Source organism: Mauremys reevesii, linkage group 12 (genome assembly GCF_016161935.1).
Source record: "Mauremys reevesii isolate NIE-2019 linkage group 12, ASM1616193v1, whole genome shotgun sequence".
Lineage (NCBI taxonomy): Eukaryota > Metazoa > Chordata > Testudines > Geoemydidae > Mauremys > Mauremys reevesii.
This window is the reverse complement of record NC_052634.1, coordinates 44,754,515-44,767,199: the sequence shown is the minus strand read 5'-3', so window position 1 is coordinate 44,767,199 and position 12,685 is coordinate 44,754,515. Positions and strand designations below refer to the sequence as shown.

General features: G+C 58.1%; 1 non-coding gene and 1 pseudogene across 1 annotated transcript; both read left to right on the top strand.

The window, feature by feature from the left end:
* Window positions 1-12,685, top strand: part of LOC120375436 — a 648,226-nt pseudogene that overhangs the window by 262,149 nt on the left and 373,392 nt on the right.
* Window positions 4,484-4,556, top strand: TRNAK-CUU. The gene has a single exon. It is a non-coding gene; the product is annotated as a tRNA-Lys (tRNA).

The window sequence follows — 12,685 nt, the reverse complement described above, 5'->3', positions numbered from 1 at the left end:
ACTAACAACAGCAGCAGAAAGAAAGAGCCGAGCCAATATCTCCCTGGCAGGGATGCAGGTGCCACGTCCCCTCTGTCTGACCGTCGCCATTGCAGGAGAGAAGGGTTCACTGGTCACTCCCTTGGCCCCACCTGCTGCCCCCAGGCGCTCCCCCCCCAGGGGCCCTGTCAGTGCAGCGGAGCTGAGCAGCATCTGCCTGCTCGCTCCAGTGGCTGCCGGCCCCTCCGCATGGCAGGGCAGGGTGGGTCTGTGCCTCCGCGCGCTACCCCCACCCTGAGCCCCTGCAGCCAATGGGACACTGCGGGGGTGATGCCTGGGGGCAGCAGCACATGGAGACCCCCCAGCCTGCCCCACCTTGGAGCCCCAGGTAAGCGCCACACTCCTGACTCCCTCCCAGAGTCTGCACCTCAGTCCACACACGCCTGCCCCCAACTCCCTCCCACAGCCTGCGCCCTCTCCCTCCACACACCCCTCCCGCCCGCCCCAATCTCCCCCAGAGCCTGCACCCCACCCCTCCTCCTGTTCCCCCTACCCCCTGCCCCAGCCCAGAGCCTGCACCCAGCACCCAAACTCCCAGAGCCATAAAAAGGAATTTTTGTGCCCGAGGCAAGGGCCAGCTCCAGGCTCTTTGGCGGCAGGTCCCTGAATCCCTGTCGGAGGGAAGGACCTGCCGCTGAATTGCCACCGCTGCTTCATTCATCCTTCAGTGGCAATTTCGCAGCGGGTCCCTGAGTCCCTCTCGGAGAGAAGGACCTACTGCCGAATTGCTGCCAAAGAAGCAGCAGCAGTAGAGCTGCCACCGAAGTGCCGCTGATCGGGGTAGAGCTGCGCCCCTCCACTTTGCGCACCTGAGGCAAGTGCCTCACTCGCCTCACCCTTGTTACAGCACTGCAAACTCCATCCCAGAGCCTGCCCCCCAGAACCCCGCCCCCACCCAAACTCCCTCCCAGAGACCAGCCTCTCACCCCTTCTGCACCCAAACTCCCCCCAGAGCCTGCACCCCAGCCCCAGCCCAGGGCCTGCACCCTAGACCTCCTCCCCCCACCCAAACTCCCTCCCAGAGACCAGCCTCTCACCCCTTCTGCACCCAAATTCCCCCCAGAGCCTGCACCCCTCCTGCACCCCAATCCCCAGCCCAGGGCCTGCACCCTAGATCTCCTTCCCCCACACAAACTCCTTCCCAGAGCCTTAGGCAGGTGAGGGGCAGAGTTTTGGGGGGCAGGTTCTGGGCAGCATGAGTGACATTATTGGCCCACTGGGAGGACTGGCACCGGCCCTAAGGTAAATGGAGGTTGAGACCCTGCTTTAAGGGATTGGAGCAATGCTGGAGAGACTGACGGGCAGGGAGCTGGGGAGCCGTGTGTGCTCCAAGGAGAGTTGTTGTTGTGCTCTGGTGACACAGAGTGGGGGTGGGGAGTTTGTAAGCTGTGGTGTTTGTATAGAGAGAAAGTTTACTAACTCCCAAGTTAAAAACTGTTCCTGCTCTGGGCTATACCTGACACTCTCTGTTGTGAGGGTAGGTCAGTGGGTGAATGTTTCCTTTTAGGATAATAGGTTTGTAGCTCCAATCCAAGTGATTCCCTTTAAAAACTTTTTCAAATGAAAATCGATTTCCAGACCCATCTCCAGTATGTTCAGGAGTTCGCTGAATGGGGGCAGGGTGTTTGAAATGAATTTAAACACTCAGCATTTTCCTGTGCAAATGAATAAAGACCTAGCAGAGCTGTCCAGCAGCTGAAATCAGTTCCAGTCCTCGGCGTCTCTAAGAGGGACACTCGGTAGCTGAGGCATGTGGGACACCTCTGTGGTGAGGACAGGTGAAAAAATGCTGGATTCAATGAAAGCTGAGCCCATAGGAGGGGAAGGTGAACGGCAGCACCACACAGGGTCATAACACTCAGACACGGGGCTTCACTGTCACTGCCCCTGTGTTTTCCATTATTTCTATCCTAAGGAACACACACACCCCCTCCCCCACACACTGTCACACACAACCTTCTCCCCTTGAGCCCCACCCCACCCCTCCCCCTCTCCCCCACACACACCATGGGACACAGCCTCTCGGTGACTCACCCAGATGGGGGCTTGTCTCTGCATCTCCCCAACAGGGGAGCAGAGAGCCGAAAGGGCCACAGGAGACCAATGGAGCTAGGCAGGGATAGAAAATACTTCCCCTCCCTTCCCAAGAGTCCTGTTAATCTCACCCATGGGATGTTCCAGCACCGGGTGGGCTCAAAGCACCAACCTTCCCCTCAGCAACGGAAGGGGGAACCAGCTCTATCACATGGAAGGAGGCTCCCCACCTCTGCTGCTGCCATCCTGCAGCCTTTAATGTGGATTTGTTTTAGCTAATGCAACCCCCCCACTCTGCTAATCCATCCATGAAACATGGAGACAAGCTCCTGAAAGCAGGGCCCAGTGGTGCAATGGGTTAGTGCCCAATACTTACAGAGCAGTGCTGGGTGGAGTCATGCTGAGGTTGTGAGTTTAAGCCTCACCTGGAGCACTAGTTTCCTTTAAGCAAATGGCTTCTGCCAATCATTTTGCCCTGCAGAAAATACAATTGCAGCTCAGAAGACACCGGGGTCCCCTTGCTTTACAGAGAGCAGGGCAGATTCCACAGATCTACCAGCCTCTGTTCTCCACCAGCCGCCTGTCAGGAGGGATCAGGCAGAGCCCAGAGCACTGCCCCCGACTCCCCCTCAGTCTTTGCTCCCCAAACCACCTGTGTGCTCACCCTCTTCGCTGTGAGACTCACACCCTGCCTGGCTTTCTGTATGTTGGTGTGGTTTTTGTTGTCTGTCGTGTTGATGTGCATGTGGGTCCTTGTCATAAACAGATAGTTAAGGTCTCTTTTACCTGCAAAGGGTTAACAAGCTTTACCGGTAAGTAGGTAGGGTAGGTAGGCTCACCAATGTTCAGAGAAACTAGCGCAAGCTGGTCCCATGGTGTAATGGTTGGCATGCTGAAATCTGAGTTCAAATCTTAGTGGGACCTTGTGGTAAATCCCTGGAGATCCAAGTGCTTTCCTGTCTCCAGCTGTCTAAGAATGAGTTGTTTACCTGGTGCTGAGTGACTCATACCCACTGGAGCCAGGTCTTTGGTTGGAATGGGGTCTAGAAGTGGCTATGGTTTGACTGGGTGTTTGGGATTTCTGATGCCCACAAGTTTGGCCCTTGTGCTTTCTACCACACTTTTCCTCTTGCCCACATGGCGCTTGAAGAAAGGAGTGTCAGGGCCAGGTTTCATAGTCAGGGAAAGGCAGGAGGGAGGAAGAGTCCCAGGCTGGAGCCCAGCACCTCTCCTCCTCTGGACACCTAGGACAGACGTGGCTGGTGCTGACAGCTCCAAGGGAAGGTTTAAAAGCCACAGAGCAACCAAGGGTAAGGCAAGAGGAAGGGAGAACCATGCCTATGCGTGGCCAGCAGACAGCCACAGAGACGCCCAGACAGGCTGCTCCCTGGGATGCCGAACACGCACTGAAAACCACCCACAGCCATCAGAAGATGGTAGGAAAGCAGGGCCAGTCCCCCTGGTGAGGCCTCTGACCGTTCCCACTCCAGGTGCTCACTTTGGCAGTGGGGCAGGAGATTTTTCCCCAAGAGGCTTTTCCCCAGCTGGCGAGAAGCAGAGAAACACCCAGGCTCCCAAGGCGCTATGTAGCAAGTACCCTCCAGCACAGGGACAGGCGCACACTTGGAAGAGGGAAACTGCTCCACACTCTAGCCCGGGCAGCCGCCCAGTTTCTTTGGCAAGTCAGGAAGGGCAAAGGCGAGACTGGAAGCACCTGGGGCTCATGCCCCAGCCTTTGTGACGCCCAACCCCCAACTCCTTCCCGGGGCTCTAGCTGAAGCCAGAGCATTGGCCTGAGCGGCCAAGAAGAGGTTCCAGCCCTGAAGGGAGCAGGACTTTCAGCACAAAGGTAAAACTGCACAAGCATAACCATGAAAGGACTGGAACCCTCAATTGCCTGATCCAAAGTCAGACACCTTCTCCCTTAGGCCACATAGAAAAAGGCCTTCCAGGCCCTTCTTTGGGAAAGGCAGACACTGATGCAGCCGACGAAGTGGGGATTCACCCACGAAAGCTCATGCTCCAAAACATCTATTAGTCTATAAGGTGCCACATGACTCTTTGTTGCTTTTGCAGACACTGTGTTTCTCGGGTCAGCTACTGAGGGGGGCTGAGACTCTCTGGGCACAAGAAGTGGAGTTTCCAGAGAGATGTGAGACTTAATTATCTGGAGCCAGGTGCAGGGTTTGGCAGGGAGGCTCAGGCATGGGGGATTGGGGTGCAGCGGACGGACCGGCTGTCTAGGTGCGGAGATTTAGTCACACTGAGGCACAGGAGGGAGGAGGAGGAGGAGGAATCCTGCTGACAGGCAGTGGCTGTGCAGAAAGAGGAGGGGTTCTGGGGACTTTTTTTGCCTCGCTTTTGCCAGCCTGCTCGCTCCTGTGCTGAACGGTGAAGATGGTCTCAACAAGCCCAGGTAGCTCAGTTGGTAGAGCGTCAGGCCCTTAATCTGAGGGTCCAGGGTTCAAGCCCCTGTCTGGGTGCTCAGCTTTTAAGTTGCCGCGTGTGCCAGGAGCCAAATTCTGTTCACAGCCACATGCAGATACCCAGAACCTGTGGCCATTTCCTGGAAAGGTTCCTTTCCTTAGCAATCAGGAGAGAAGTCACATCCACAGGAGCAGGTGTAGAAAGCACAGTCTCTGGCTGCCAGGAAGGGCTGTGCCAACACAGGGTTCTCTACAATGACACTTAGATCAGGATAATTGCACCCAGCTAACCCTGCCCCCCCCCCCACGGCAGCTAACTCAGCCCCCACCTGGGGAGCCCCCAGCAGCAGCTACCCCCACCGTGACAGCTAACCCCTCTCCCCCTCCATCCTGCCCCCCCCCGTGGCCGCGAACCCTGCCTAGGGAGCCCGCCCCAGCTCACCTCAGCTCCGCCTCCTCCACTGAGCAGGCTGGAGGTCGCTCTAATTCTCCTCCCCCCCAGGCTTGCAGTGCCGATTGGAGGAGACTTAGAGCTGGGCTGTGTGCTCGTTGGAGGAGGCAGAGTGGAGGTGAGCTGGGGTGGGGAGCGGTTCCCCTGTGCACCCCCATTGCCCCGTTACTGCGGACAGCCCTCCCTGCGCGCCCCCCCCAGCTCACCTCCGCTCCACCTCCTCGCCTGAGGGGGCTTTTAGACGCCTCCAACCACTAGGCGCCCTAGGTGGCCACCTAGTTTGCCTAAATGGTTGCACGGGCCCTGGTGTTCACAAGCAGTGTGAAAACGTGCAATTCCCGCTCACACTGCACAGGGGCAGCACAGCTCCGGGGTTCTCTGGAATCGCACAATAATGCTGGCTTTGTTCCCACAGCATCTGGAGCTTTGCACAGTGAGACATTGGGGTGCTGCAGCCCCCGCCGCAGCCCTCGTTCCCACACCTCTGCTTCTCTGCAGGGAACTTGTTATGCCACGAGGGGGTGCAGGGAGACTGTGCAGGAGACCCAGGCCCACGCGCTGAGAACTGCAGCTCCAGTGCTGTGTTCGGGATTCATTTCTGCTCTCTGATAAACTGCCCCAGGCTCCTCTGTCCAACTAATATTCGTCCAGGCTCCCCGGTGCCGTTAGTATCTGTCCAGAGCTCTCGCCAGCCCTGCCCCAGGAGAGCTGGGCGCTCGCCCTGCTCTAGGAGAGCCAGGCAGGCCCTGAGCACTAGACGGTGACCCTAGGCCAGTGGTGCCAGAACAATCTGTATAGTGGGGGGTGCTGAGCCACTGAACCAACTGTAACCCCTGGGTGTGATGGAAACCACGTCAAGCCAGGGGCTGCTGCAGCCCCCCCAGTTCCAGCCCCTCTGCCCAGGCAGCTCCCCCAGCCTGACACACACACCCAACCCCTGCACCCGCCCCACCCCAGGGCTCCTCAGCCCAGAGGGGAGCCCCCCGGCTGAGTGGGGAATCAGAATCCCCCGAAATTACCCTGGGACCAGCATGATCTGCCTCCGCCCTGCCCTGCTCTGCATGTATTCGGAGTGAGTCAGTTTCCCTGTCCCAACATGTGTCCTGCCAAGTATCTCTTCTCCTCCCCAGTTCCTTCCAAACCACCCCATTTCCGCTGCACCCTGGACTGGGTCTCTGCCAACCCCCCTTCTCCCCTCCTGCCCCCAATATCTCCCTGCCCCTATAGGTCTATGGGGCTGGATCCCTCCCTTTCCCTAATATCTCCCTGCCCCAGGCTGTCTATGGGGCTGGGTCTCTCCCTGAAGCCCCGCCCCCAGCGCGGGGCTCACAGGCAATCCCCTCCCAGCGGCTGTGACGTGCGGTGACGTGAACACTCCCCGCAGGCAACTGATTCACTTGCAGCGAGAGGAACCGAAGGAGCCCGGCGGAGAGAATTCTCTGCGTGTGGACAGAATCCGGTGTGGGGAGTTCGTGCTGTGGGTGCCTGCGCCGGAGTCACTTCGGGGCAGTGATTGCCACTGAGCTGCATAGTGACCAAAGGCGTGTGAATGGGGTGTGGTGCCTGGCCGGGAGCAGCTCATGGTGATAAGGAAAGAGGTGGGAGCAGCAGATCCTGTCCTAGCAGGGGGCTGGGTGGGGTTTCTGTGCAACCATGAGTGGGTGTGGTGTGTGTAACTAGATCTCTCCTTCTCTGGTGGGGCGGGGCTTCTACTGTCTGCCTTGGGGAGGGAGAGGTCCGTGATGTCACAGCCCATGGTGGAGGGGAGGTTGAATCATGTTTCTGAAGTGGGAGAGCAACTTCCCCGGCTCCCACTCACTCTCCACTAGGGGGCTGGGCTGGGATCTCTAGGGAGGGGAGCACAGGTAAAAACAGTCTCCCCTATGGAACCCAGGAGTCCTGGCTCCCAGTCCCCCTGCTCTAGACCCCCTCCACTCCCAGAGCCAAGGAGAGAACCCAGGGGTCCTGGTGCCCAGCCCCCTCCTGCTCTGACCACTCGACCCCACTCCCCTCCCAGGGTGGTGCAGGGGTCACTGGGTCTGTGTCCCAGCTCTGCTAAGGGCCGTGACTGATTTTCCCAAAGTGCTTCCTTCTGAATCCAGCACATCTGCCCCCCCTGCCCAGTCGCTGCCCAACCCTGTGTGGGGGCACCAGCACTGTGCCGGGTTGTGATGGGAAATTGTCCAAGCTGGCCCAGGAGAGATGTGTGTGTCCCTGCTGCCCCCTGCTGGTGGGGCAGAGCCCCGCTCTCTGGGGGGGGGGGGGCGCGGCAGCGGCTTAGCAGGATTTTGTATCCTGCAGCAAGTGACACACAGACACACACAAAGGGACTCACACAATCCCAAGAACACTCACACACAACACACCCAGAGGGGCATGCTAGCCCAACCCGCAAAGAGAGAAACAATCACACACCCAGCCACACTCACAATCACACACACACACACACACCAGAATATTCGCAATTGTGCTCAGAGACACAACCGCACACAGTTCACTCCCACTCCTACCAACACAAGGACCTCCTGCCCCACACAGCCTGTGCCGAGGCCTGTGGAACTCACTGCCACTGGACAGCTACCCATGAGAATGGACCTTTCCAGGAGACCAATAGACATGGCCGTGGCGACAGAGGGGGCTGGGCTCCCAGGGTCTGACCCGGGCTGAGACTGGTTCTGCCCTAGAGGGGTCTATCCACCAGGGGGCAGCGTGACCCACACACAGACCCACCAGAAGCGCCTTTCTTAGCGGGTCTCCCAGGCCATCCCCCACCCTGCCCCGGGGTTGGGTAACAAAGGGGCAGCATGGGACTCTGGGCTGTGTCACAACCCGGCCCCAGCCCCTCGCTCCCACACGCTGGTGAGTTGGGTAACTGCCGAGGGATTGCACAAGAGAGTCAGAGCCAGGGAGAAAACCCAGGAGTCCTGGCTCCCCCCTGACACACACTCTAACCACTGGACCCCACTCCCCTCCCAGGGCTGGAGATAGAACCCAGGAATTCTGACCACCAACCCCCCCCCCCACCCGCTCTGACCACTAGACCCCACACTCCCCTTTTAGATTTTAGGGTCGCAGCCACTTCTATCCACCTACCCCACCTGTCCATCCCTTTGCTGCAGGTTTCTGGGGTGTCACCTCTGCTCTGCACTCCCCCAGTGCAGCCCAAGGCTTTTCCTCCCCCCAACCACACATCCTCTCCCCCCTCGTGCTGGATCATCGGCTTGGCCCCCTGCCCCCTCTCGGGGTGCACTGTGCGGCGTGGCTGGGGATTGTGCAATGGCCCAGCACCAGGCAACACAGAACGGACACCACACGCCCTGCCCCACCTCATCTGAGCTGCTCTCCAGGTGCATCGGAGCCCAGTGCCCCACACCTTGGCCCTCCTGCCCCACAGGGGGTGAGCTGCAGCCCCCGCCACACTCCGCAGAGGGGAGAAGGGTCAGGCCAGCCAGCCCTTGTAAGATGGGGAAATCACCATCGGGGTCGACGGTATGGGGGCTGTGACATACAGAGAAACGGTTGTTGCACCGGCAGAGAGCAGCAGAGCACACACACACACAATTGCAAACATACACAAACACATATATGTATCCAGCCACACACACACACAATTGCTAATGTACACAAACATCTGCACAAATCCATCCAACATCAACACACACACTTGCATAATCAGAAACACAACCCCCACAGCTGTAATAACACACCTCCCAGAAAACCCTTGGAAAAAAACCACATGTACACAAACATGCAGAAATCAATCCATCCACCCCCCGCCCCATCCCCATTCTGTGCACACACCTTGGGTCTCTGTGACACTGAATACTTCAGTTGGATGGGGGGCCCAGCCCCATGGCTATTCCTTGCCCCCCCAGGGCTCCCGGGGGAGGACTGGGGGCATAGGGGGCACGATCCAGTGCCAGCCAAGTGGGGTTAGAGGTGGGGATGGGGCCGTGGTTTCTGCACCACCCAGATCCTGGCACAGGCTCCTTCGAGGATTTGCATTTCTTGGTAGTTTTCACCCCATCGCCACTTCCTGCCCAGCCCCCTCCTGCTGTGCAAGATGGTTGGGGGGGGATGGGAAGAACCCAGGAGTCCTGGCTCCCAGCCCCACCTGTGCTAAGGTACAAGACTCCACTCTAACCCCAGCGCTGGGACTGGAACCTAGGAGTCCTGACACCCATCTTCCTTTCCTCTAACCACTAGACCCCACTCCCGCCCTTTTGGGGAGCCAGGACTCCTGGGTTCTGTCCCCCACTCTGGGAGCAGAGTGGGGTCTAGTGGTTAGAGCAGGAGGAGCCAGGACTCCTGGGTTTTATTCTCAGTGCTGCTGTGTGACACTGGATCTGTTTCTCCTCCCACTTTTTGGGTGTGGAGCCTGTAAACTCTCTGGGGCATGGCCTGTCTCTCGCTGTGTCTGGGCAGCGCCTGGCCCAAAGGGGCCTGATCTGAGCTGGGGCAGGGACTGTCTCTGTGTCTGGGCAGCCCCCGGCACAAGCGGGGTTTGATTCTGCCCCGGTTTCTGTAGGTGCTGCTGTTGTACAGATAAGTAGTCGTGATACTAGAAGGCGTGGCAGTGCGTGAGTGCACCACCATTGCCGTGCAAGGGCTAAATGTGATTCTTATCCCTGTGACCCCTGTGCACCCTTTCTCTCCCCCCCCGGCTCCCCGATTCTCCGTCCTGAGCCCCTTGTGCCACTGCTGAAAGCCACCCAGCCCTAGAGCCAAAAGAAGATGTGGGGGGGGGGGGGAAGCTTTGCAAAAATCAGTCACACCAATAGGAAACCAGCCCCAGCAATTTGTGATGTCACTTCCCAAAAATTGTTGCATGCACACACACACACGCGCATGCACACACATGCTCAAATAGCCCCCTTTGCCAATGCACCACTTCACCTCATCCAGGGAGGTCTAGGCGGGAAGCTCCATGTGGGAGCGGTGATGGACGGCACCATCAAGGTAGGTTCTGGAGATGGTCCTCCAGGTATGGGCGTCTCGGCTCCAACTGGCACTGGGCTCACGCTGGGCTGTGTTCAGTTCCTCTCTCTGACGTGCGCCCCGGCTCCACAAACGCCCCCGCCCCCTGCTCTTTCCTTCTGGTACAAAAATATCCTCTTCCTTTGCCCCAGAGAGAGACACCCACGGTGCTGCTCAGCACATGCCTTCCCCCCCTTCCCCCATTCCCAGGAGCGTGCAGGAAGGGAGTCATGATTGGGGAGAGCCCATGTCCCGAGGGGAGGGTTTGGGGGGGCTTGAGCCCTCCACAGAGCATGGAGGTGCCAGTAGGCACCTTTGGATGGTCAACCCAAGCAGGGCCAGGACGGAAATGGGAGGCCTGTGCCCCCAACATGGAGAATCTGAGGTGCAACCTTGCTTAATGGGTCAGTCTGTCCTTTCTCTGACTGTCCCATTCCAGCTTCAACTAGCGCTTGTGGTTCATTCATTCTTTTTCATTCCTTTCCTTCTCTAGCTTGTATGTTCTTGCTTTTTTTTTCCCCTCTACCTTTCACGCTCATGCTTTCTTTCGTTCTTTTTCTAATATTTTTTCTCTCCCTTTATTTCTTTCTCTGCCTTTCACGTTCTTTTCATTCTGTCTCTCTCGCTGGTTATTTTTTCACTCCCTCATTTTCCTCGCTCCTTCCAAGCCAAGCGAGTTCTCCTCGCACACAGATTTTGACAGGTTTTCCTCCTGATCAGCAAGTGGATTAAAAAGCACGTCTTCAGTGGCGGTTTGGCATAGCAGGGATCAGGCTGGTCGGGTGTCTTTGTGGCCATCTGCTGGCCATGCATAGGCATGGTCCTCCCCTCTTCTGGCCGTGACCTCGGTTGCTCTGTAGCTTTGAAGCCTTCCCTTGGAGCTGTCAGCACCAGCCGCCTCTGCTCTAGGTGCCCAGAGGAGGAGAGGTGCTGGGCTCCAGCCTGGGACTCTGCCTCCCTCCTGCCTAGCCCTGACTATGAAGCCTGGCCCTGACCCTCCTTCCTTCAAGTGCCAGGTGGACAAGAGGTAACATGTGGCTGCAAGCAAAATGGCCAAACTTGTGGGCCTCATGTGAAGCAGCAAGAATCCCAATGACCTGGTCAAAACACAGGGTAACAAGTTCTAGAGGCCCAACCAATTTTGGCCATTCACCACCCAAGACCTGGCTCCTGTGGGCAAGTCACCCAGCAGGAGGGGAAAGATTTGCCCTTGCACACCTGGAGACAGCGAAGTTGAGCACTGTGAGCTCCAGGGCTTTATCACAAGCCAACACAAGGTCCCCCTGGGATTTGAACTCAGATTGCAAGACTCAGAGTCCTGAGTGCTGCCTGTTACACCATGGGACCAGCTTGTGCTGCTTTCGCTGCACATCAGTGACCCTCACAGGACTGGCTCATGTAAGGGACTGTTGGCCCCTTACTAAAACTTAGTCGGGGTTGGTTGGCTAGTTCCCAGCACCAATAGAAGGGGGAAGGGCCAATGGGAAATCAGGCCCCTGAGACTGACAGTCCCCAGGGGCAATGGGGAGAGGCCAAAGCTCCAAGTTAGCCGCACTGACAGGCCAGGCAGTGTAATGAGGGAGTCACCAGGCCAGGGGGTCCCATCCTCCGTGGGAGCTGGAACTGCCTGGACAAGAGTGGGGCAGAGCTAAGGACAGAGCAGGAGCCCGAGAAGAGCCGGGGAGCAGAGCTGCACCAGCCAGGGAGAACCAGAGCAGATCCGTGCTGGGAGCCGAGCCGCAGCAGCACGAGCTGTAGAAGCTGCCCAGGGAGCAGATCTGTGCTGGGAGAAGAGCTGCAGCAAGCGGAGCCAGAGGAGCAGCCCAGGGAGCTGAAGGCAGAGCCGCAGCAGCACTGGGGCTGGAGGTGGGTGCAGTGAGCAGCGTGGGAGAGCGAGGGGGACCCTGGGCAGAAGGCCCAGTGCACGGAGATGCCACCCGTCAAGAGATCTTGCAGGCCAGACTTTTGGGGGTGGGGGGATCATATCCCCTACATGGGGGCTGACACTGGGAACAAGGGGCCTGTCACCTAGAGCCCGTGGCCACTGCCAGAGCAAGTGTCCAGCCCGTGGTGTCCCTGCAGCACAGCCAGGGCCTGGGGAGGAGGCCTGGGACATGTGAGGGAGAGACTGTGACCTGCCCTGACCCTCCAGAGACGCTGGTTGTGATCTCCCTGCGCCACAGAACAGGGTGACGTGTTTTCCTTTCCCATCTTTCCTTGTGTTTTACATTGATTGCTGGGTAACAAATGGTGTTCGCTTGAAGCACATGCAATGAGGAGTGGGTCAGGGAAGTGCCCAGAGTGGAGACACTGTAGCCCCTGTTCAAGTGATCATGACAAGATTGGGGGTCATCAAACCCCCCAGGATTCCTGGGCCCAGCCTTGTTGGGGTTACGAGGACTCTACCACACACCAGAGTAGAAAGAGCGTCCTTGGGGTCAGGCAGCCTCTGGGTAAGGGGGTGGGGACTCAGATCCTTTCTCTGGGCAATTGCACCAGGGTCATGTATAAACCAGGGAAGTTCCCCACAATAGCCTGACCTGAACCCCCTGTACACTTGTGCTCTGTCCTCATTGCTTCTCTGTCTCTCTTCCCCGCATCTCTGCTGCTCCCCCTCTGGGCTTTCTCAGCACCTGGCCCCACAGCACTTCCTGCCAGCCAGAGACTGCATGTTCTAGGCCTGCTCCTGTGGATGTGGCCTCTCTCCTGATTCCTGAGGGAAGGAACCTTTCCAGGAAATGGCCACAGCTTCTGGGAA